The 27897-nt window shown below is 28.6% G+C and overlaps 1 long non-coding RNA gene across 1 annotated transcript in view; it reads left to right on the top strand.

Annotated features, from left to right (window-relative positions):
* Nucleotides 1–13162, top strand: part of LOC123269273 — a 65315-nt gene extending 52153 nt beyond the window's left edge. Inside the window, exon 4 of the long non-coding RNA XR_006510369.1 lies at nucleotides 13125–13162. This is a non-coding gene — a long non-coding RNA (uncharacterized LOC123269273). The remainder of the gene's footprint in view (nucleotides 1–13124) is intronic.
* Nucleotides 13163–27897: the final 14735 nt, after the last annotated feature.

Below are 27897 nucleotides of genomic sequence, written 5' to 3'. Positions count from 1 at the left end.
CCTAAAAATGAATAATTAAATTCGTAAAAACAATTTAAAATAAAAACTTCTAGTTAGTTGTTATGCAAATGAAAAGTAACAGTAATATACATCGTGAGTTATGTCCCATCAGTTAGTTGGTTTAATTTACTAAACTTCTCTTCGACTTATATTATCTCGAAAAGCCGTTTAATTTACCGACTTGACTGGGTTATATAGCTCAGTAGCTGGTAGCCGGGCTGGATAGGAGTTAGAGTTTGAGCTGGAGTTGGAGTACCAGTAGCAATATATAAATGAGTCTTTCGTCTTCTCACGTTACTTGAATATAATCGTATACGATGAGTAGAGGGTGGGTATGAAACTAGAGAGGGTCGTTAAAAGAGACAGCCTCTGAACGAGAGAGAAAGCCAACAGTGGCCGTAACATAGAGCAGTAGAGTGAATGTAAATTTGTAGCTCTACTCGCAATTTCCCCTAGAGTTTGAAATGGCGTTACGCCGTTGGTCTGTTGCTGTTGCTATTGCTGTTGCTGTACTATAGAGAAAAGTGTGTACGGTCTCGCAGACTCGGAACTGGAGTAGTCATGAGGATCGGTCACGGGGTCTGTTGTAGACTGAGGGTTACGGGGAATGGGACGAGTTTAATTATCGGGTTAAACGTAGCGAGCGTTGATTCTGATGAGAGTTCCGGATTCAAATGTGTCGGTCCCCAGCCCACTCGGGCGTTTCGCTACGTGACTGTCACCGCGACGGGCTAGTTAACTAACTAACAGTACGGACAGTTAGCGAGTACGCCAGAAAAGAGAGAGAGAGAGAGAGAGAGAGAGAGAGAGAGAGCTTTAGAGTTTGGAGAGTTCGAACCAGAAGCAGAAGCTCCACCCGGACCACGCCGGTGCTGCGATTCGTGGGGGAGATACGGCACGTACCTATATAAGCCCCCGATGACATTGTTCGCACTCGGATTCATATTCAAATTGGCCCAGCGCCGACGGATTGCGATTATTGCGATTATTATTGCCGCACCGTTTCGCCCCGAAATCTGCCTAGGGAGGACGAAGAGAGGATAAGGGAGCTTGCTGGGTTTTGGGCAACTCATCGGGTTGTTAGCTCAGTTCTATGAGAATTGTAATAGTTTTAAACAATTCGCTAGGATAAGAGAGTTATGTGTTGTCCTTGGACTTTGCTGAATTAATGGAGAGATGTTTTTGGAATTTGGATAATTTTTAGAGGTTCAAAAAATTGAGGAGGATTTTAGAGTAAAATTTTTAGTAATTATTTACAAGTGCTAGCTTTTGTTAAATTAATTTTTTTTTTACCAAATTGATCAATTTTTTTTTTAAATTGTTCATTTTTTTATGTAGTTTTCAAAAAAAAAATATATTACAAACATCAAAAAAACATAAAATAGAAATTTTATCCAAAAATATGAGCCAAAATTTTTTCTAACTTTTAAAGGCAAAAAAGCTATCGAAATCTTTATTTTTTTTTTCACGACATTTTTTATCATAAATATGTTGTAAAAACAAGCAGAATAAAAAAAAATTTTGAAAATGTCAATTTTTCACCTAGTTATAGCCAAAAATAGAATTAACCCCACTTGTAAATAATTAATAATTTTTTTAATAACTTTATTTAGAATTGAAATTTTTTTTTTTTTGCTAATGACTGAAGAAAAATTTTTCTAAATTTTTGACTCCATATTTTGTGTAAAGAATATAACTTATAATAAAACTGATTAGAATTTTTTCAATTGAAAATATAATTAATATTCTATCTATAATATTTTATTTATAATTTTTTTTTTTTGTAATTAGAGCAGAAAATTTTTTTTCACAATTTTTGACTCGACATTTCGTCTGAAGGACAAATACTGTAATTTGTATAAAATCCAAAGAACAATTACCCGCGGTGTAACCGTTTAAAAACTTGTCCTGCCAACAAATAGCCTAAAAACTAACCAGTGTCAATCGATCTGGGAACACAAATAGAGTATCAACTTCTCATTCCCTCGGGGGTAGGCCGCCCAAAACCGATAAGAATCTCAGCCTTGAGGAATGTAATATCGTTGTAGGTACTTACCCAGGACTACTGGGGACCAAGATGAATAACAATCCCGAAACAGGGGATGGGAGTCGCTCTGTCGGACTAGAAATAAGGCGCGAATAAGCGGCGATGAAAAATACCAGGGGAGACGGATTAATGTACCGAGAATCGTGGCAATTAAAAATCCAATTAAAGAAAACGCCGGGCTCGAGCAGGCGCGAGATTTAAATGAGGAGCTTGCTCGAATCAAAATCATTTCCGCCCGATAAAGCGGCCGTTCATTTGTTAACGGTCGTGTTGAGGATTTCCGTTATTTTTCTTCTACTTTAATTTCCCTCCCCTTTTTTTTTCATCTTCTTAGCTTTCGCGACGTTAATTCCCGCGACGTTACGTTTTATCGCTCGTCATTTTTTTAAGTGCAAATGAGTTTGTCCGTCTTTAACGTTCTCCTCTCTACTCATTTACCGTCACCCCCTTCCGCTTGTCTCTCTGAAATTTCTTTTCTCGCCGTTGGACCGTCGTCGGATCCTCCATTATTTCTTTAATTTAAAAACGGAACGATTTCCACGCAGGGTGACTTGCCGGATTAAAAACCCTGTCGTCCGGACGGCTAAGTCCCGTACTTTTACTTTACTTAGTTTTTATTTTCATCTACTTTCCCTCCCCCCGCCCTTTTTATTTTTTTTTAAATTTTTTTCTCTATTCTTCATTCACCTTCTCTGTTCTCTGTTTTCCTCCCCCGTGGTCCTCGCGAGGAGCTTTTTTTATTCTACTAGTCGTCTACTATATATCTCAGCATCGTCAGCGTTTCTCTTGCTCCCTCAGAGCGAGTGTATAGTACTGCCGGTACAAAGTCTACGGTATAAAAGCAAAGTCTTTGTGGTTGGAGAGCGCGACACTTAAAAAATTACAGTTTAATTCATTGCCGCGGTTGGCTTCTCAAACTCTCAACTCTCTACTCATTTCGCCCGTCCTGGTGTGCCCGGTCGTTGCTAAAACGAATTTATTTTTTTCATCATTTTGCCGAACTTTTTTTTCCTTAATACTCTCTCATTTATAAATTCAGCCTTGAGAGAATTGCCAAGAAAAGAAATAAGAGCTCCCTTTATTTTATTTTAGATTTTTTATTTTTGCCGGACTATATATGTAGTCTACAGTCTACAGTCTATACAGCCAGTCGGACTTATCCTCGGCGTATAAAGCGGATACATAATGACGGGCTCGGGCATTAGCTAGTAATTACCAAAACAACGCGCTCACCAACTAGCTAAGCGGATATGTTTCATTCTATACCATCATTAAACAGTATAATTGCTTATGTCCTGTCAGCTAAAGTCTTTCCTTTATTCCGAAAGGCCCAAGAGTCCTAGTACTCGGTGATATGATAGCGATACGGTAATCTCTATTCATTTAATAGCGAGCTCTTGTTCTTGGTATTTTTATTTTATTTAATTTCATTGAAACTGTTAAAAATTAAGAGCTTTAAAACAAAAAGTAATTAATTTAAGAAGAATGTTTTCTTCAAAATTTTGCTTCTTTTTATTTCTTTTATTTAATTTATAAGAATTAATTAATTTAAGAAATTTATTATTATTATTATTTTTTTATTTAATTTATAGAGTTTAATGCCAAGGCGATGACCAAATGACAAAAGTATACATTTTAATTATGTTTTAAAGTACACGTGGTTTAGTAAAACATGATTTTACAATTTCATTTTGATTCTGAATATTTATGAATTGAATTATTAAATTAAAATTTTTCGATAAGAAGAAAAATCTCCATAAAAAATTTTATTCCAATGAAATTTGTCAATATAAAGTGTCTGGAAAATTTGTTCATAGCGTCAAAATTGAATTTTTTATTAATTTAATGTGTAAATTTTCTTTCTACAAAGTAATTTTGATAAAATTTAAAAAATATCAGTAATTGATAATAATTTGCTTAACTAATTTCGTTAAAACCAACAATTTTCTCACATTTTGCTACTTTCTATATCATCAAAAAATGCTTGAATACTTTTCAAATTGTGTTAAAATAAAAATTTAATTTTTTGAAATAATTTCTCTGCAATTTTGAATAAAATATTTACTAATACCTTTACTAAAAACCGAAAATTTTTAAAGTTGATTAATTTTGTAAAGATTTTTTTGAAAGACAGTAAAAAATTTTCTTTATTGATAAAAGATAATTTTCTTTGAATTAAATAAAATTTTTTACCGATCGAAGGTAAAAATTTCTGAAGACAAGAAATTAAAATTCAAGAAAAAATTCTTATATATATCTAAAAATTTTTATATTAAATATTTTATATTAATATAAAAGTGTTAAATATTTAACACAAAAATTTTTAACACTGAGTTTTTTGACGTAAAATTTTTTACTGATGTGTAAAGCAACTTTTTTAAATCAAAATTATAATTAATTTTTATTATCAATCAATAAATTATTATTATTATTATATTTGTAAGTAATTTTATGGTAGTTTGTCTAGTGAATAAAATTTTCTCGGCTTTGTCGGTACATCTGAAGGAAAGTAGAGATGTTCAAAAAATATTTTAGTAACATTATAAATTTCAAGTGGTTCGTTAGACTTTAAGCGAACGGGAATGAAAAGAAAAAGGGATAGTGTAGATATAGGGGCAAGGATGAGGATGAAGAGTATGTATATCTATCTATGAGGGGGGCTATGGATTAGGTCAATTGAAAATAATGCCTTGAAATTGAATTTGAGTCCACAAACGTATCCCAAAGAACGGTTGATTAAAATCATTCAAGAGACTGCTTTTCGACTGGTTTTATTTACATCCGGCGTGTGATAGCGAGAAAGAGCAGAGACTACTTCTATAATACTATCCCGCCGACTGGCGGGTTGATTTGATTCTCGTGTTACAATCGTCGAAACGTAAGAATGGATGCGGGTCTAATCGGTTCCGATCGTCCTCGATGATAATGCCGAGACGAGGAAGAAAGACAAAGACTCCAATAAAACTAACACGAATACACTTGAGGAAGAGGAAAAAGCCTCCAAGAAGAAACGAATCTAATCTACAAACTGAGGAATGAGAATTTTTATAAAATGAAAAGTTAAGGGATTGAGATAAAGTCAGAATCAAAAAGAACGCGCTAAGCAAATGAGGACCAATAAGCAATTTTATTCAGCCACAGAAGCCTCTTTTGAAGCTTGTTTGCTCATTTTATTCACTAGCAAAAATTTGCTATGTAAGTCTACATTAATAATCAATTATTTACGTCTCAAAAATAATAACTATTTTCTATTTTATTTTTATAAGTAAAATTTTTATTTTTTAAATAAATTTTATTTTAATGAATTAAAAAAATTAGACAAATTTTTCCTTTAAATAAAAAAAAAAAAATATATATGAACCCTTAAATAATAAATTTGAAATTTTTTATTTTAATCTAAAATTCAATTTTTGAAAAGTTATTAATTTTTAATTAAATTATAATAAAATCATTATTTTTGTTTCATTAAAAAATAAATTACGATTAAAAAATTTATTTTTAAAATTTAATTTAAATTTTTAAATATATTTATTAAATTTAATTTTAATTTCCTAAAATTTTCTTTATTAAAATTTATTAAGTAAAAAAAAAATTAAAGAAAAAATCTATGAACCCTTAAATAATAAATTTGAAATTTTTTATTTTAATCTAAAATTCAATTTTTGAAAAATTATTAATTTTTAATTAAATTATAATAAAATCATTATTTTTGTTTCATTAAAAAATTAATTACAATTTAAAAAATTTATTTTTTAAATTGAATTTAAATTTTTAAAATATTTCATTAAAATTTTTAAATATATTTATTAAATTTAATTTTAATTTTCTAAAATTTTCTTTATTAAAATTTATTAAGTAAAAAAAAATAAAACTACTTTTTATTTAAAAATTTTTCTCATTTTATTTTAATAAAAATCAAATATTTAACAATAATTCAATTACTTCACGCTGTATAAAATCTTTTTAAATAAAAATAAATTAAATTAAATATGCAAAACCTTGAAAAAAAAAAAAAAAAAAAATGCTTCAATTAAATTAAATCGGTACTCAACTCAACACTCGTGCCTTATCTCAAAAAACGAGATCAATCTTATCGAAAACTAAGTACATGCAATGGCATACTACTCTAAGCATGTCAATCCCAACATTTAACGGTGCATACTCATTGAAAATAGTTTGAAGGTCGACATAGAAGCGAGTGAGGCTGCGGTGGGACGTTCGTTATTAGAAATTCTTGCAACCCCTTGGCTCTGTACTCTTTAAACGGAGTGGTAGCTCACAGCAATTTCTCTCGGAGCAGAACGAGTGGTCGGCGCCCAATCGGGTGTAAAAGTTCCTTTGAGGTGGTCCCCCGTCCGAGATATTGGCTTGTTTAATTTCGCACCGACCACTTCCTTTATTGTTTCACAACCGAACGTTTCAATTTAAATCTCTGGCCTACTATACAGTTCGGTCCAGCTTGCTCCGTATGATCGATGGAAGACCGCTTCACATTATTTAATACGTCGTTTTTAGTTGACGTTAACTGCTGGAGGATGAGCCAGATAACAATCGCTACACGGGTTCACTAGAGGTTACAGACGGAATTAGGCGCCGATCCGTTATTAATTAGATTCTGTGGATTCGTATTTTGTATCGGGTTCGTTTCAATCCGAGCAAAGCAAATAAGGACGAGGATAAAGATGAAATGAGATGAGATCGATCTCGAATTTAGACTCGAGGTTTCGGGAATTCCTCGACCTCCTCCTCTGCTTTGCTCGCTCGACCGTTCAGTAGGAACTTGTTTAAATTAATTGCCCACCGCTCGCTCTTTTGTGAAAGTTTATGTTTTATTTTGATAAATTATTGCCGTTCAAATTAAATTAGTTACTAATTTTTGAAATTATTCTTACTCAAAAATTATGTAATACACGGAAAAATAAAAATAAAAAATTTTACTATTTTCTGATAATAATTACGAGCAACCTTGAAGTCACTATTTGACTTGTGAAATATTAATAAATAAAATTTTGCTTTATTAAATAATGACTTTTGTTAAATTGCATTGTACTTTTTTAACTATTGACGTTTTTAAAAATATAAGCTCATCCCGATGTTACACTCTTCAAGAGCTTTCATTTGAGTACCCACATGCATTTTTGATATATTTTTTATATATACATATATATAAAATATATAAATATATGAAATATATAAAAAATTGATGTGGGTACTCAAATGAAAGGTCTCAATGAGTGTAATGTCGGGATGAGCTTATATCTTTAAAAATGTCAATAGTTCACAAGATATCTGTTAAATTGCACTGTACTTTTTTAATTATTGACGTTTTTAAAAATATAAACTCATCCCGATGTTACACTCATCAAGAGCTTTCATATGAGTACCTACATGCATTTTTATATATTTTTCATATATACATATATATAATATATATAAATATATGAAAAATTGATGTTGGTACTCAAATGAAAGGTCTTAATGAGTGTAATATCGGGATGAGCTTATATCTTTAAAAATGTCAATATTTCACAAGATACAAGGTAATTTCTTAATCATGTATCTCGAGAGAGAGAGCATTTTTGAATACAGCCTAAATACTTATCATAAATTGACTATGTCATAAATTTATTGTGTCTCACCTTGAGCAAAAACCTTAAGCACATTAAAGTAAAAATATTTAATTAAAAGCACACGTATTGATTTACTTATAAAAAAATTCACTTTGCATACTGCTCAAGCATGAATCTCGAACCGATTGCGGACCCTCTTCAGTCTCAATACTGTCTCTGCAGTTGTCTTTGAGAGGATTTAAACTTTTCTTATTTTCTTCGCGGATAAAAATTCGTGGGGCTCTTTCGCGAGCGTTTGTACACAAAAGAATGAAATAAAATAGAACGGGGGAGCGCGTAAGTGTGAAAGAATTGGGAAAGAAAAATGGTGCGTGAAGAAAAAGACTCGATGCCGAGGAAATAAGACCAGTGGAAAAACACGCCGCAGAATAAGGAAAAAAAATTAGAGTGTGTATAATATATATATTTTGTATAAGTGAAAAATACCATTTCATATTATTTTATGTTATATTATATGATGCGGATCGCTAATGAACCGAGACGATTTTTTAAAGGATGTTCGCTTATAAATTTATATTACTCTAGTACTTGCAGTTATGAAACTGTACTTTTACGTACTATTATTATTATTATTATAATTATTTTTAGTATTATTATTATTAATTTAATTAAAAAAATTTAACTCATAGATTTTTTTTAATTCATTTAAATTATTGTTAGTATAATTTTAGCACTTAAGTCTTAAATGTTGCTTTCAAATTTTATTTTTGACCAAAGAATTTTTTTCATATGTTCTAATTTACATCCACAGAAAAAAAAATGTTCTTGAATTAAGTATATAATTTTGAAGAACTTAATATTTTTGATTAAAGTAGAAAAATTCTTAATTTAAGAAAATTTTTCTTGTTTTAAGGAAATTTTACTTGATTCAAGAATTTTTTGTTTTGATTCAAGACAATTACCCTCTTCAAAATTATATTCTTGGTTCAAAAATTTTTCTCTTGAATCAAGTTAATTTTTTTTTCAGCGTATAAAGACATATAAGGACATAACTACCGACAGAAAGTTTCCGGACAAAATTAAAATTTATTAAAACGATTATTAAAATTATAATAAATCAAGAAGAAAGTCAATGACACGATCGTACACTGACAGAAGGATTTGTTTATAGTTAAAAATATTTGTTAATATTTAACAAATCATTTATTAGAGATCAATTTTTAATCCTTAACAAATATTTCTTAGTATTTAAAAAGATTTATTAATATTTAATAAATGAATATCAGATTTCTTAAATACAAATAAATCATTTTAAATACTAATAAATATTTGTTTAACATCAAAAAGTGGTCTCTAATAAATGATTTGTTGACTATCAACTAATATTTTGTAATACACTGAGAAAAAAAAATACTTTTCTTAAGAAAATTTTCTTGATACAAGAATTTATGTTCTTGAAAATTTTCAAAAATATATATTCTTAGCTCAAGAATTTGTTAAATTGATTAAAACAATGTTTACTTAATTTAAATAAAGCTATTCTTTTGTTCATCTATTATCCAAAGATAAATATTGATGTTCTTCTCTTCAGAAATTAATAATTAATAATAATAGAATATTTTATCATCAGCGAGTTTCTTGAGCCAAGAAATTGTTAATTGAGCAAAAGTATTTTTTTTTCTCAGTGTACAAATAAATCCTTCTATCAGTGCACACTTTGTAAAATAAAATAGCATTTTCTTTATAGATCAAGTTAATTTGTTTATGTATCATATTTAAATTAAAAAGTAAACAAGAAGGTTGTCCGAAAATTTTCCGTCGGTACTGTATATGGTGATATAAAAAAAAATATATGTGTATATCAAGCTACATTAAAAAATATTTTAGTTACAAAATCGTGTCGATTGAAAATAAATGATGCTTGAAAAGGTGTACTACCGATTTGAGCGGATCATATGTATGTTCTAAGTAAAGTAAAGATGTAAAATACCATAACAGAGCGTAGCATCATCTTATTACATATCTGTACAAGCATTAAAGCTAGCATTCATTATCTAAAAAGTAAGATAGTTATTATTACAATTTTTACAATATTTTTATTTCTAAATACTAGTCTGTATTTTTATATATATTTTTTTACAATTTTAAATTGACTATGTTTACAATTGTTATTGGCTATCTAGTCCATTGCACAATTTTCTCTAATTATTTATAAATTTTTATTAGCCTGTATTCCCTCCAGACATAAACAATTTTTCATTCTTATTTTAAACTTGTCATTAGAGATAAACTCAACTGAAAAAATAATTCGGACGGCCCAGACCAGGAATCGAACCTGGATCTTTTGGTATCGCGCCAACTGCTCTTCCCTTAAGCTATCCGAGACACTGTCCAGAATTACTATTCAGTTACCTCTTAATGACAAACTCAATTCTGAATATAGTATGATGTTAATTTTCTTGACCTTCCGTCTATACATTTTTAACGCCTGATGATTTTTACAATTTTTACAATATTTATTACAACATTTTCAGTTGAATTTATCTCTAATGAAAAATTTAAAATAGGAATGAAAAATTGTTTATGTCCGGAGGGAATACAGGCTAACAAAAATTATAAATAATTAGAGAAAATTGTGCATTAGACTAGATAGCCAATAACAATTGTAAACATAGTCAATTTACAATTGTAAAAAAATATATATAGTTATTATTGTTATTTTAAAAGTAAATATATCTATGTATTTGTATGTACGAATGTCCATGTATAAAATACTCTGTACAATGTATCGTGCAGATTTATCTCTTTGATAAGGATAATTTTTGCAGTTACATTTTACTTCATCGACGTTATCATAAAATACATTTATTCGAGGGAATAAAGGGAATAACCTTATCGGCATTGCACATCCGGGCTGTACACGCCCGAAGAAATGTCGTGCTGGTTGCAATATCGAGGCCGCCAGGTTGGATTAAGGTTGGCGCGTATAATAAATAAAATATAATAAGAATAATAGTGGCAATTTTGCTTAAGCGAATCCTCGCTCCTCGTTGTCGAGGTCCTCCCGACTTACTTCAGTCTCGGCAGTCGTGGTTCCAGGAAACGAGGCATTATGGCGAACACATGTATGTCCTGGCAACTTGTGAGCTGCGAGGGAGGTAATGCAATCTGGGTACTTTAATACTTAATGCTTAATAGTTTTCAATGCATACATCATCCTCAACTGCTGTTGGCTTGACGCTCTCATCATGTTATAGACTGTAAGATATTCTCGATTAAATGATACCTGAAGGGTTTATGACGCTTATGTCTCGAATTTGTGGTAGTAAATCTTTTGGTTCAAGATTGATATTGCTTTAAAGTAGTCAGGTTACTTTTATGAGGCTTAGGTGTCTGTTTTTTGACGATTTATTTATTTGTACTTCAATTTTGAGCGATTAAAATGTTAATCATTATTTTATTTTAAATCAATGATATTATTTTGAAGAGTTTGATCACGCAGAAAAATTATTTAACTAAACAATTAAATCTTTAGAAATTAGTTTTTTTTTATTCAAGATTTTTTCTTTTAAATCAATTTAATTTTTTTATCAGTTTCAGTAAATTTAAGCAGTAGTAAAAATTTATTTTAATTAAATTTGTCTAATTAATTGAATAATTATAAACTAGCAACCTGCAGTCACTATGCGACTGCTGAGATTTACGAATTATGAATAAAAAAACTTTGGCTTAATGATTTTTTTTATATTTATAATCACACTAATAGTTTGGGTACTTTTTAAATAAACTTTAAAAATAATTGTGCTATCACAGGATTAATTACAAATAATTTAATGGATAAATGTGACCGAACAAATTTATAGAACCAAAAAACTATCAAAAACTCCTCCAAAAACTTAGGGGAAGGACGGGCAAAACGGATATGTTAATTTAAAAATGAAATAACAAATATATATTATAATCATATCCATTCTTAACTTTGGCTAATAATTTTTTGGGTAATTCAAGTTTATAATTAAAGTAAAATAAAAATAATAGCAAAGAAATTCTTCGAAATTAAAAAAAAAAAAAAGTCAACATTATCCGTTTTGCCCTACCAGGGCGGGCAAAATGAATACTCAGGTCGCGTAAAACGAATACTGATTGGAAAATACATTTCAATCAAAACAATCGTCGCAAAAATATCAACCGCGTCCTGAATATGAAGAAAAAAAATCAAATCTGCATCGTCCTTAACAACATTAAACTAAGTACTGTATACTTACGATTTAAAAATTTTTTTTTTCCTAAATTTCAATATTTATAAAAAAAATTCCCACAAGTATGCAAAACTAATGCTTTATCGATAACGGTAAGTGTAGTTACATAATAGATTGATAGATTGCTGTCTAAAATGTTTCTATCGACCGACCAGCGATTTAAAACGATTATTCATTTTACCCGCCCTCTCCGTCTTGCCCGTCCGTCCCCTAACATAAAAAATTGATTACTAAAAAATATATAAAAACAAAAGGCACTAATTCTTGTCTCGATCTTTCTGATTATACCAAATTAAACTATAAAAATTTCTTTAATAATAATAATATGTTCGTCACAAAATTTTCCTTTCTCTCTCAATTATTTAAATCATAAATAACTATCGCTAAAAAATATCAAACGCAATTTACGATAAAGACATATCCGTTACTAAATTTTTCTTAGTCTCTTAATTATATAAATTAATTTTTGACATACAACAAATTTTGTTTATCGCTAAATTTGAATCTATTTATAACTACTTCAAAAACTTATCATAATAAATAAACTATTTTAGAAAAGCATATAAAACAATAAAAAGGCCCAACTTTTGGTTAAGACTTTTCCAACGATACCAAATTTAACCATAAAACCCCATTTTATTATATAAATACACTGACCACCAAATTTCGCTTATTCTCTTAATAATATAGATTAATAATCTGAATTTACAATTAAGAAATTTTCTGCTAATATTTTATTATCTAAATGAGACAATGTACTATAAATAAACAGGCCATTTAAAAATTTAAAATAAAAAAAATTTGCTTTCTAAATTACTAAAGTATTTAATATGTTACCATTGAAACAATTAGCTTTTAAATATTCTTCTTTGATTCTATTGTTGTTTTCATTCTTTTAGATAGTACAGTACTATTGAATTTTGCAACTATATTATTTAATCATTTAAAATTATTAACTTCCTTAAAATATGATGATGTTGGTCTTATATATTTAATATTGTTATACGTGTACTTTATTATAAAAATTATGTATATTATTGTCATTCGGCTATTTTGCCTTGACATAAAAATTGAATAAATAAAAAAGTAAATAAATTATCAAATTTTTATTAGAATAAAAAATTAGTTTTTAATTTTCTCAATTTCTAATTAATAAAAAAAAAAAACTAAACAAATTAATAATTTCAAATAATAATAAGGTGTATAAGTATGAAAAAAATTAAATAAAAAATTTTTTTTTTGTTTCAGGACAATTTTTCAACCTCGCATGGAAAAAATAATGTTTGTTAAGTAATTAAATCACTCTTTAATATCATCTCATTAATAATTGATACTATTTATAATTCAAATTCTAAAATTTAAATAACGATTCAAAGTTGTCACTATGAATCAACTTAGATAGATAATAAATTACGATAAAATGATAGACTATCTCGAGAATGATGTCGAGTCTGAAGTATAAGTACTAATTCAACAGATCAAGCAGGAAAATGTGTCAGTGTGTGCGACAGATAAGAGTCAGGGGTATAGTTCGGAATAATGAATGGAGTGAATGGGTAGAGGTAGAGGTAGAGGTGTGGAAGCTTTTGGTTCTTATTCTGGTGGCTTAAGACTTCGAATTCGAAGACATTGGAGGGTGGTACAAGAACCAACTAATTCGTTCCATTTGAATCAAGACTCGAATACTTTGATTCATGCGTCACGGTGAGAATTCTAAGTCGCCGATATGAGTAGTCGTCGCTCGTTGGTAATCCTGCTTAATGAACCTCTCAAGACTGTCAGGAGACGTTTCAAATATTTATCCGGATGAAAAGACCTTCCGGGCGTCTCCGAGCCGCCTTTCTCCTCACCATTTTTCTCTATTACTACCTATACTAAGCTAAGTAAGGTATACTTGGCTTTTTCGAGTTAATAACATCCCGAGCCGCCGAGAAATTCAATTTATATTATAAGAAATTATAAAAAGTTCTATTAATAAATCGACGTCAGCCTAAACTAATAATTTATTATTATTATTATTGGTCTTGGTGCTTCAATTACGCTTCAACGATAAGAAAGCGCGAAATTTTCTTTAAATTACAAAAAAAAATCAGTAGTACCGAACTTGTCTATCAATTACGTAACTGTTAACGGTAAAACAAGTGTCACGGAAAAAAGTTCAGCGGTTTTTGTGAATGTTTTTTATTTTTGTCGTGCCCGAGCACTCATCGACCGATAGAATGAAGAATAAAGACCGCTTAGAGCAGAAGCTCGTTCAAACTACCTACACCGCACTCTGCAGTCTCTATAGTGGCTATACTGACTGGTATATGGATATAACAGCGACAGGCTGCTCAGACCACAGTCCACCATGTGCGTAGTCCATATGTGCATACACAGATGGCGCCGAACGTACGATATTACTTCAGTTATATTTAATTATATTTATATTCTTCATATTTTATAAATATAAAAGTCGGCAGATAAATTAAAAAAAATTTTTTTTAGAGGGAAAGATAAAGATTTTATTAAAATTCATATCAGAATTTTTTATTTTTTGAAATTTATTTAAAATTTTATTAAGATTATTTAAATCCCAAATATTTAATCAAAAAAAGCTACCATTGTTATTTCAAATACAATTTATCACTGGAATTATTAAAATTATTCATTATTTTTTTAATTTAGAATTTATTTTATATTAATATGAATTTTTTTGAGTGAAGAATTTATTAAAAAATAAAATTATTAATTTTTTTTAACTAAGGTGTTAATTAAAGATCTTAAATTATTTATTAAATAAGAAATAATTAATTAATTTTCTTGATGAATTTTAAGAATAATTTTGATTTTAAATCAATAATTTTTATTGATTTAAATATTAAATATTAAAAAATATTTAAATTAATAATTAAAAAATAATTTTTAATCAAATATTCATAATTTAATTATGAATTTTACTAAAAATTGATCATCAGAAAAATTTTTGCAACTCTGGTAAAAATTTCATTTGAAATTGTCAAAATTTATATTTAAAATTAAATTTATGAAAATATTTTTTTTTTTAATAATTTTTTCAAGTTCAATTTAAAGTCTAAAATGAAATTTTGATATTTTTCTTTCTTTTTTGTAAAGAAAAATGACATTAGAGCTTCGAAATTTGATAAAAAATTAAAATTTTGATTGACTAAGCTGTCAAAGTTGCCAACTTATTTAAAAATCGCCATAAAATTTCCTAAAAAAAAAAATTCTGGGAATTTTTATTAAATTAAAGCTTAAGTTGTACTCATAAAAATGTCACAAAAATTTAACTAGGCACGTGTTAAACACGCGCGAATGTATCAACCAGAGTCCAGAGTCATCCTCAATGCAACTTTGGCTCCACTATCTCCTATCTCAGGTCAGATCGCACATCGTACCGGTGATCTTTACTCGAGCACTCGCTCCACGGCACAAACATCACGGCTATTATATATTATACAAAAATAAAAATAAAAACAAATATATTTGACGACTGGAAGAATCTCGAGAACGCGACATCAGCAAAGGCTTCTTACTTCTTACTTTTACATAACAATTATATTCATCTCAAACTCCATTTCTCATTCTCTCGTAACTTTAATGTATTCCTCCGTTCTTTTACTGTATTACGTAAAACAAAAAATGTATTTAAATAGACTTGAATTCAATTGAATTAAAAATTTCCTTTGAATTTAAAACAAGTCACAAAAAAGTAGAAAAGGAGAACAATTCATTCGTTTTATTACTTCTTTATATTTAGGGCTAAATTAAAACGCTGAAGCTTTGTATCTTTTAGTAAAAAAAAGTAGTTTCTTCCCAAAATTTTTAGAAAAAAATTTTTGTGAATATAATTATATTTTTTTTAATAATTTTTATGGTAATAAAAATTTATAAAAAAAATTTTTCATCTTTAAAAATGACAAATAGTATCAATAATAATAATAAAAGGGCATATAATTTTACAAAATTGACGTTTGAATAAAAAATTTTCTTTAAAATTTTACCAATTTATTTTAAGAATACAAAAATTTATTTAAAATTTCAATGAAATTTTATTATTTAATTTTAAATATTTAAAAAATTTATTCTTAAGACATATATACACAAAAATTAGTAAAATTAATAAATTTTTCAGTAAACTCGACATAGAACTTCAAATTTTAATATTTTAAGAAGTTAAAAAAATTCAAAAAATTTTTAAGAGTAATAAAATAAAATCTAAAAATTATCTATGATTTTAGAGTGTGTCTGCCCACTGCTTGCTGTGTATAATAAATAATTAGAATTAATCTAAGAAAGGAATGGTTGTTAAATCTAAGCGAGTGGGTTCTTACTAAATAGGAATGACCCAACCGACTTTGATTAGTTTAAATGTGTTAATTAGGGAAGATTGCCTCTCGTCTGGAGCGTTCTGTTGCTCCATCACTTACATAGTGTATTAGTATAGCTTTTAATAGCGATAGCAATACGAGTTAAATATAAGTAAGTAGTAGTAGCAGTTATTACGCTGCCGTCTGACCCGCTCCATCTATTTCGGGACTTTGCCGCTAGATGCCGTGACTTATACATTAGTTAGCGTCTTCGTCATTTTTTTTCTTCCTTGATATCAATGCATTGTAATTTAAATTAAAATGATTCAGTTGTTTAATTTCTTAATTTTTACAATAATTTTTCACTAGCTTGAAATATTAATATAGATTTAAAATCTTTACATTAAAGTAACTTAAGAAGTTAAAAAATCATAAAATACTTTTAATAAAAATATTTGAGATGAAAAAAAAATTAAAATATTGAAAAAAAATTAAAAACTAAAATAAATTTCCAACAGAATTATTATTATTCGCGATTGATCTTGCATTAAAGTTGACTCTCTGAATTTATGAGTGTGATTCCACACACGTGCCATCGACACTGCCCAATAATTATAATCGCAAAGGATAAACTCTTGGGATTTGTAAATTTCAATCATGCTTCGTTGTTTTACAGATTTATTTGTTATTTGTTATTTATACGGAGGTTTTTTTTGGCAACTTTTTAAATTTATTCATTGCTTTAAAGTAGTCAGGTTACTTTGATGAGGTTGAAGTGTCTTTTTTTTGATGATTTATTTATTTTTACTACAATTTTTATTAAAATGTTAATTATTATTTCACTAGCTGTTACTCGCTCGCTCCGCTGAGCGCATTATAGAATTGCATTTTTAGATCAAGACTTGAAATTTAATTAGAGTATTGTTTTGACTTGCACAGATTCCCAATTCTATCGAATTGGCATGCACCTTTTATCCATACACTGATAGAAGGATTTGTTTATAGTTAAAAAGATTTGTTAATATTTAACAAATCATTTATTTGAAGCCATTTGTTAGTCCTTAACAAATATTTCTTAGTATTTAAAAAGATTTATTAATATTTAATAAATGAATATCAGATTTATTAAATACAAACAAATCATTTTAAATACTAAGAAATATTTATTTAATATTAAAAAATGGTCTCTAATAAATGATTTGTTAGCTATTAACAAATATTATTTAATACAAATAAATCCTTCTATCAGTGTATAATTATTCTAGCTAATATTCATTGTAACTTTCAATGTGCAATCATTATAACATTCCCGTGTCTTTCTTACAAAAATTAATAATAATTGATATGAAAAAAAAAATTTGTAATGAGCATTGAAAGTTTCAGTTAAAGAAATTGCAGGTCTCATAAGTGAAGAAATCTGCCTAGTATATAAACATAACCAATAGAATTAAAAAATTTATTTTAAACAAATGACAATCGAATAGAATAAATTTAGTTACAATAAAAATTTATTATTTCTAAGTCAAAAAAATATAGCTTCCGGATAAGTAATCACCACCATATCATGTACTAAAACCTTCTCCGAAACACGCTGCATCTTATGGGATAAGTATTATTCCGATCAATTCAGTAGTTTTCGCACTATAACCGAACAAAGAAACCGGCTCACCATTTATTAATATAGATTTTAGATCTAGACTTGAAATTTAATTAGAGTATTGTTTTGACTTGCACAGATTCCAAATTCTATCGAATTGGCATGCACTTTTTATCCATGTAATTATTCTAGCTAATATTCATTGTAACTTTCAATGTGCAATCATTATAACATTCCCGTGTCTTTCTTACAAAAATTAATAATAATTGATATGAAAAAAAAAAATTTGTAATAAGTATTGAAAGTTTCAGTTAAAGAAATTGCAGGTCTCATAAGTGAAGAAATCTGCCTAGTATATAAACATAACCAATAGAATTAAAAAATTTATTTTAAAAAAATGACAATCGAATAGAATAAATTTAGTTACAATAAAAATTCATTATTTCTAAGTAAAAAAAATATAGCTTCCGGATAAGTAATCACCAACATGTCATATACTCAAACCTTCTCCGAAGCACGCTGCATCTTATGGGATAAGTATTATTCCGATCAATTCAGTAGTTTTCGCACTATAACCGAACAAAGAAACCGGCTCACCATTTATTAATATAGATTTTAGATCTGGACTTCAAATTTAATTAGAATATTGTTTTGACTTGCACAGATTCCAAATTCTATCGAATTGGCATGCACCTTTTATCCATGTAATTATTCTAGCTAATATTCATTGTAACTTTCAATGTGCAATCATTATAACATTCCCGTGTCTTTCTTACAAAAATTAATAATAATTGATATGAAAAAAAAAATTTGTAATGAGCATTGAAAGTTTCAGTTAAAGAAATTGCAGGTCTCATAAGTGAAGAAATCTGGCTAGTATATAAACATAACCAATAGAATTAAAAAATTTATTTTAAACAAATGACAATCGAATAGAATAAATTTAGTTACAATAAAAATTCATTATTTCTAAGTAAAAAAAATATAGCTTCCGGATAAGTAATCACCACCATATCATGTACTAAAACCTTCTCCGAAACACGCTGCATCTTATGGGATAAGTATTATTCCGATCGGTTCAGTAGTTCTCGCAGTATAACCGAACAAAAAAACCGGCTTTCCATTTATTAGTATAGATTTTAAATCAAAGATATTATTTTTAAGAATTTAAGCACACAGAAAAATTAATTAACTAAAAAATTGTTTTAGAATTAAAAAATTAAATCTTTTGAAATTAGTTTTTTTACTCAAGATTTTTTTTTTAAATAAATTTAATTTTTTTATTAGTGTAAGTAAATTTAAGTAGTAGTAAAAATTTATTTGAATAAAATTTGTCTAATTAATTGAAAAATTATAAACTAGCAACCTTGCAGTCACTATATATGACTGCCGTGACTTGTGAATTTTATTAAATTGCACTGTAATTTCTTAAATATTGACGTTTTTAAAGGAATAAGCTCATCTCGATGTTACAATCATCAAGACCTTTCATTTTGTCTTACAGATTTATTTGTTATTTGTAATTTATACGGAGGTTTTTTTTGGCAACTTTTTAAATTTATTTAGCTTCTTTGCATAGTAATACGTCAAGAGCCCTCAGTGGCTCCTTGCTGGGGAATTAGCGCCTCAATATAAATTAACATACGTTAGGGGGAAGGGGGCAGAGCGAAAGGAGGTTTTTTTTTGTTGGCTCTCAAACATAATACTCGTGACTCGCGACGATGAGGAGAACGAAGACGACACTGAGTACCAGCATTAATTGTGTAAATAAACTTGCTTACAATATAAGTGAAGTGCTCGGACAGGAATTAGTGTTTAAAGCGTAAAAACAAGAGGCTGAAAAAAGGGTTCACAATTCACATTTACATTATTACTTCAAAGTTGTGCAAATATTTCACAGTAATAATTTTAATGCTAGCGTTATTGGTCATTAGTTTTTATTATTATAAAAAAATAATTATGAAAATATGCGTACTTAATATTGTAATTTAATATTTAAAGTAAAACTACAGAAATACTGTAATTATAATAATAGATGTGTAAAATTACTTAGCTTGGCAAATATATTAATATTAAAGCACCCTCGTAGGATTTTATCCAGTGGAGAGTAACGAGTACTGATATTGAATGTGAAGGAAGAGCCGACGAGCCTCGGGGTCGCGATTATTTAACGCGGCATACTCAACGTCCGACGGGGGAAACGAATTACGTTGGCAACGCGCTCAAGAATGCCGAGTAGAGTTTTTCAGCACCAGTACACCTCTTCACTCCTTACTCTGTACATACGCATGGCTATGAAGAACTTGTCTGTATGTGTCTTACTCCAGAGAGGCGACGGGGGTAAACAGACGAAATTATATCGAAGAAAAATTACCTCGAGATAATAGTGATTAATGATCCAGTGCGCTAGCAGTGCTTAGTTGGGGCACAGAGGTAAAATATTATGTCTGCACAAGGATCCCAAACTGCCCATATGAGTCTTCAATCTTTATACTTCACTGTTTCAGTTTCACTTTCCTTGGATTTTGTGTACTAACGTAGAAGGGCTGTTATTGTTTTATTATTTTCATCTATAAATGATTCGATTTTAATATCACGATTTTGAGAGTTTAATTCTTCGGAAATTTAATTACTCATTGGTAAATAGTTACATTATAGGAAATATTTTTATTAATAATAATAATAATAATAATTTATTTATTAGTTCTTGGGAGTTTCCCATAGCACTATATACATTTTATACAAAGGACAAAGTTGATAAAAAATAATACATAATAGAGCAATGTCTACGGCTCAAGTCAAGAAGGAAAAAGTAATTGCACACATTTATATACTTGTGATTAAAATATTTTTATTACAAATCTATTTTTGTCGAAAAAAAAAAATTAATAGACTATAAGATTAAAATTAAACTTTGAATTAAAAATTTTTATCTTAAACAAAATATAAATTTTGTAGAAAAAATATTAAAGTTCGTAAATTTAATTTTAAAACAAAAAATTTATGATAATTGTTTAAATTTGGAGCTTCGACAATTTTTTAAATATTTATTTATTCAATTTCTATGCCAAGGCAAATAGCCGAATAGCAAAAGCATCATACATGTTTTATAATAAAGTATCAATATTGAACAGACGGATAAAAAATTAAAACGTTAGTTTAAATAATTAAAGAATTTTTTTATTTTAAAAAAATAGTTAAAGAATTTTTTTATTTTTGAATTTCATTTTTTTCTGTATCAGATTTATGAATTCAAAAATAATAAAAAAATTTATTAATTCAAGAATTTTTTTCCTTAATTGTACTCAAAATTAAAAAACAATTTTTTCGATTAAAAATTATTTCTTTTTAATCAATTTTCGATCAATTGATAATAGATAAATTTTTTTTCATTAATTTAATTAACTAAAATAGTAAATCAATGAATAATTCAATTTTTATCAAGGCTCAAAAACATTCAACTTACCGACAAAAAACCAAAAATTTCTTGTACTCCAAAACTTCAAATCTAGATCATCTAAAAATCAAATTCTGTCACTCAAATATCCTATCTTGTCAATCCAGCCCTCAAAACCAAGACCTCACAGCGTCACCATCCATCAATCAAAAATTTTCAAAATCGAACTACCCTCCCCCAAATTTCCCAGCAGGAACTAAAAACTCGCTCTTAAAACAAAAAGAAAAAGGGATATTTAAAGAGCTCGCTCGACCGGGAAGCAAATAATCTCACTCGACACATTAGCCGTGAGATATTGAATAAGCTAAATGATTAATCGGCCGGCTCTCGAGTGGAGCCCCCGGTGGAGGGTCCAGGTGAGGTAGTTATTTAAATGTATCGTTGAGGGCACCACTCATTCGTATCTTAACGCGCAAATAAACTGATAAAATAAAAACGTTGAGTTAAATACAGTGATATATAATTCATATCTTAGATACTTAACAAGCTGAAGAGGGACAAGGATATGGAGGATGTGGAGGGGGTTGGTATTATTTATTATTTATTACATTAGCCGGCTGTTAAATCAGAGCTCGAGTGAGATAACAAACGATTAATAAAATTATAAATAATTTACAATAATTAATATTAATGCTTGAGATGTATCAGCACAGATGGACTATTTATCATAAATCACGAGATAATTTAGCAAAAAGCCGTAATTCATAGTTGTCACTGGGGTATGCATTAATGGAAAATGTATTTTTATTTTTTTTACTCTTTACTTTCCCGTAACTAAAATATTGTATGTTGTACCACCCAACGCGACGGAGACCGAGCAATAACCTAGTTCCTCAATACTCAAGCACACCTCTTATTTACTTCCACTCTTTTCTTGTAGTCGTAAATATACGTATTACTAACATATATATGAGCGAACATAAACATATATAAATAAGAGAATGAGAGGATGAATGCAGGCATTTACTTGGGAGGTTACTCGGACCATCGTCCGAGGCGTATGCACAGAATAAGTTGAGCGGCTAACTAACTGGGAGATCCTGTAGATCTTTCCGTGAGATGATGATGGTCACCCAGAGCAGAGCGTATAAATCACCTTAGAGAAGTGTCATCCCGGGCTCACGAGTTTCTCACACCACACACACATGTATAAATATATAAATATAAATAAAAGAGCTAAGACCAAAACGCCTCCATCTCAACGCTGAGCATTCTTCGTTCATTTGTATGCCTGCGGTTCCCAAATCCCCGGCCCTTTCACTTAATCGCGAAACAACTCGTATTGTATTTAGCATGTGTGAGTATTATTGTGCGATATGCATCCGAAGATTCCAACAAATGAATTGCACGGGTCGTCGTTCGATTTCGAGGATGAGTCGCCTTTTTACTTACTCATACTCATCCATATGTTTGTGCAATCAAGATGGGCCGGGGCTTGGGACATTAGATATACCTGTTTTAGGTTCGATTAAGTCTTGTTATGTTATTGCTATTTTTTTTTCTTTTTTTGGGAGTAAGTATATTTATGTCCGGGGGTGTGACAGAAAGAAATTGATTACACGGAAAAAAAAAAAAATTACATTATATAATGTAACATGGCGCTCCGTGATAAAAACTGGAAAAATTACAGTTTCAGATTGTAATTATTACAGATTTTATGAGAATTACATTGTAGAATGTAATATTTACATTGAAAGCTCTGAAAATTAACATTCAAAGTTTGAATTTAGAAAAATGTTATTTCAAACCGTAATTTTTCTAGTTTTGAATACGACGGGACATTTATTACTATTTATAATGTAATTTTTCGAGTTTTTTTTTTCGTGTAGCATTTATTGAATTATAATTTTGGTAGAGAGATATTTCTTATTAGACTTTGAATTTTGGTTGAAGAGAAGAGACAGTTGCTTGATTCAAGGAAAATTCTAGTCTTAAAATTTTCAATTTGAATAAAGAAAAATAGATTGGCATTTTAAAATTTTTTAGATTTAATTAAGACGTTGTAATTCAATGTTGTAATTTATTTATTTATTTATTTATTTATATATAACCCAATAACTAAAAGGCCAGTAACAGGGTCTCTAAGTAAGATTATACAAATGACATAGTATAACTTAAAACTAAATGTGCTATACAGATATTAAAAAAAGAAAAAGAAAAAAAAATATAATATTTAACTAAATATGTAATAAAAATTGTTGTTAATTTTGGAAAATAATTTGTTTAGACATCAATTTTAATTGTGTTTTATAATAATAATACTTTCCCTATCTTCAGAATTTAAATTTCTCTTCAAAATAATTTTTATTGATCCAAAATACTTATTTTGAAAAAAGTATACTTATAAAAAAATTATAAAAATGAAATGAATTCAAGAGAAAAAAATCTTGGAATTTAAAAATAATTTTGATGATTTTAAATAGAGTAAAATTGAACTAAAAACATTTTTTTTTATTTAAAAAAATAATAAAAAATTACATTTTTGCTCTAAAATTTTCTCTTAAATCAAATTAAATTATATCAGTGAATTTAAAAATCTTAATCAAAATTTTTTACATAATTAATAATAGAAAATTTAGGCTCTAATAAATTTAGTTTCTCTTTTTTATAAATTACCAATAAAACTATCCATTAATCCAACAATTATTAATTATTTCAACAATTAAGATAAAAGACTCTTGCAAAAACGTCTATAATTAATGAACAATATTTTTTATCATATTAAAATTTCTCGAGTTCAAACACAGTGAAGCCACGTTGTGTCTGGTTAAAATCTTGAGCTAATTATCATCATTAATAATTGTCCCTAAAGCCAGCAATCGGACTGTGTGTACACGAATGCATATGCAGTAAAAATACACACACACTACACCACTCGGAGCACGGTTTAATATTTCAAATAAATGCGTGCATTAGCGCGCTATCTCGGTGTGATCCCGTGTTGACTATTAACAACGCTGGGCCCTCTACTCTTCAGGTACCATATACACAATATACAATGTACAATATAAAATATACATATTAGCACGGATACACTCACTGTATTATATACTTTGTACTGTATAAATTTATAATGGTATGCTGGACGCTATTATGACTTATCTCGCTGCACGAGCTGCTTCTCCCAGCACCCTCTTTACCTCCGCAAATACGGCTTCAAAGCCTTGACCTCTACCCGTCATTTTATTACTTATAAATTTAAATATCTGTCCATTATAACTCGGCTGTTAATTAATTTTCATAATAGAGTCAATAAGTTTCTTCATTTATTTCTTCCAGTATTTTATTGCAGATAAAATAATTATGTTATGAGCTACAAAACAACTGTTTGATTTTTTTTTTATTTAAATTTTATGTATAATTCCTTATGTGTAACTCCAGGATGCGCTTATATATCGAGTTGCATTCATCGAGACCTTTCATTTGAATACCCACACGAATTTTTTATATATTTTATATATTCCACATATATGAGAAATATAATATATATAAAATATATGAAAAAAATCGTTTGGGTACTCAAATGAAAGGTCTTGATAAGTGTAACATCAGGATGAGCTTATATCTCAAAAAATGTCAATAATTAAGAAATGACGTTTTATTTTGTGTACTGATGATATTTTTAACGATATAAGCTCATCCTGGAGTTACTCTTATCGAGACCTTTCATTTGAATACCCACACGATTTTTTTATATATTTCACAAATATGAGAAATATAATATATATAAAATATATGAAAAAAATCGTGTGGGTACTCAAATGAAAGGTCTCGATAAGCGTAACATCAGGATGAGCTTATATTTCAAAAAATGTCAATACCTAAGAAATGAGGTTGTATTTTGTCCACTGATGATATTTTTAACGATATAAGCTCATCTTGAAGTTACACTTATCGAGACCTTTCATTTGAATACCTACACGGATTTTTTATATATTTTATATATTCCACATATATGATAAATATAATATATATAAAATACATGAAAAAAATCGTGTGGGTACTCAAATGAAAGGTCTTGATGAGGGTAACATCAAAATGAGCTTATATCGTTAAAAATATCATAGTAGACAAAATACAACGTCATTTTTTAGTTATTGATATTTTTTAAAATGGATTTTTATTGTTTTAAAATCAAGGCGAAAAATCTTTGATTCGAGTAAAATTTTTCTTGAAAATCAAGTTAATTTTTTTCATCAAAATATAGAACAGTAAATAAAATCTTATGAAAGAAAGAAGAAAATTAATGTAAAAGATAAAGCAAAGTGAAGTAAAGTCAAAGTTAACCAACTCAGTATCCCCGTGTATTTCGTCCAAGTATTCTTGCTACTGTACGTCGGAGGCTCGTCGAGGCCAGGCCGTGCCCATTATGATCGGCTCATTAGACGCAAACATTTTCACGGACACCCGGTATTCCCCTCCTCAATCATAATCTTAGCCACAAAAAAAAACCACTAGCACAATACAAAAATAAATTATTGTTTTTAAATGAAAGTAAATAAAAAAAAAAAATTCTTTAAATGAAGTAAGCTCACGACTTAAGAGGAAAATATTATAATGGACAGTGACGGATTCACCGTGATCCTGATTTCTATCTTTCTGGATTATTAATGAGTCTGATAACTCATATTAATACTCGCAATAATTCGTGTTTTTATTGTAACGTTTGGGTGTACCTTGACGACGGCTGTGAGGTAGTTAAGTGCCGACTTCCGTTTCCAATAAAAACTAATATAATCGTTGTGGGTCTATGAGTTAGAAAAATAATAATATAACAACTAGTTATACAGTATATAGACAGACAGACGATTCATTTAACTGGGGGTTCACTCAGCCTAAATTTATTGCTCGCCTGTGTATAAATAATCGTTATAACTCGGTTTAGTTTTAGCTTCAGTTTCGTTGATTTTAAATCTATGCAAATGGCTTTTTTGGTGCAGACTAGAGAGTGGAGGATGGATATCATTGGTAATAGAATCAACGGAATTTTTTTAAGTTGTTTATTTTGACTATAAGAGATTTTTATTATTATTAGTCGTTTAGTAAAAAATTATGAAGGATTTTTGTAATAAAAATTTATGCCCTAATATTTTAAGAAATTTTGATAATTTCTCTTTTTTCGAAGTAGTCAAATTTTTAAAACTTCCTAAAAATTTGTAAATTCAATCTACGTAGCTTAGTAATTAATGAAAAATTAAAAAACAGTAGGTTTCCGGGATATTTAATAAAATAATTAGGTTTGAAAATTGTAATTTTTAATTGTTAATGATTATTCAATGAGTAAATTCTTCAGAAATTTCCTCAGAAATGTTATTAAGGAGATCTACGCGAAGTAGTTAAATTTTTAAAACTTCCTGAAAATTTGTAAATTCAATCTACACAGTAAAAAATTTTTCGTCATTGTGTAAACTGTAAAAATGTTTGTGTAGAATTTAACATTTTAGTGTGTAGAATTTAACATTTTAGTATGTTGATTCAACACAGATTGTGTAAAAAAAGTCATCAACACAAATTTTTGCGTTAAATTTGACGAAAAATTTTTTACTGTGTACGTAGCGTAATAATTAATAAAAAAATTAAAAAACAGAACGTTTCCGGGATATTTAATGAAATAATTAGGTTTGAAAATTGTAATTTTTACATGTAAATGGAGATTCTACCAGCTGTGTATTTGGTTAAGAATTTAATGCAATTAACGATTTTAAAAAAATTTTATTTTCATTGAATTTGATTGAAAAAATAATAAGCTTTCAATTAAAACAATAAAAAAAGTAGCTTTCCGAACGTATTGCGGAGATATTTTATATTTTTTATGAAAAATCACTCGGAACTTGCGTTCTTTAAAGTCTTTTATTTGACTTGGCAACACCGCTTGCGCAGTTACTCATGCGCATAAGTAACCGCGGTTTTTTAAATGCTAGAAGATCTTAGTCATTTTAGTTAGACAGTAAACATAAATAAATTCTAAGGTAAGGGAACTCTTGAGGTGATGTCAAGTGTATACTGGTAATTCAGAGTGCTATATTTTTTATTATTCAATTAAATGTTAATAATTATTTAATGAGTAAATTTTTCTGAAATTTCCTCAAAAGTGTCCTTAATTAATTTAAAAATTAATTTTAAGATAACAAAAGTATTTCTACGTATTATTTTTTATAGACATTCTTTACACTTGGATCTCTTCAAACAAAAAATTTTTTAATTTAAAAAATTATTTAATATATTTTTTATTAAGAAAATTATTAAATATAATTAATATATTCTTCAGAAAAAATTTATCAAACTATTGTTTCATAAAAATTTGATCTGTTAATAAAATAAGCAATAACGCGACGAGTTCGTTAAGAGAAGGGTTATATAAAGTATTATTTTATTGTTAGGTCCATTTGTTGCTGCGTCTCGTTTGGGTGCAGTGAGCTCTGGTTAAAGAGCCTCCAATATAACACAGCTCGGGTCTATCTTCACGCGTGTAAAAGAGCAATAAAATAAAAAGTAAAAGTAAGAGCAAGAGCAAGAGGCCAAAGGGAGATCAGATGGCCGCAAGACCGCACCCTTACCTCGAGGCTCGAGGAACAGAGGAACTCGCGAGGTAACCCCTCGAAAATACCTCGACCCCTGCGGTGTACAGGCCACATCTCTTGTTATTATTATTAATCT

The sequence above is a fragment of the Cotesia glomerata genome, linkage group LG7 (assembly GCF_020080835.1).
Source record: "Cotesia glomerata isolate CgM1 linkage group LG7, MPM_Cglom_v2.3, whole genome shotgun sequence".
In the NCBI taxonomy this organism is placed as follows: domain Eukaryota; kingdom Metazoa; phylum Arthropoda; class Insecta; order Hymenoptera; family Braconidae; genus Cotesia; species Cotesia glomerata.
Note: the sequence above shows the minus strand (reverse complement) of the source record. Positions and strands in the feature narration are given on the sequence as shown.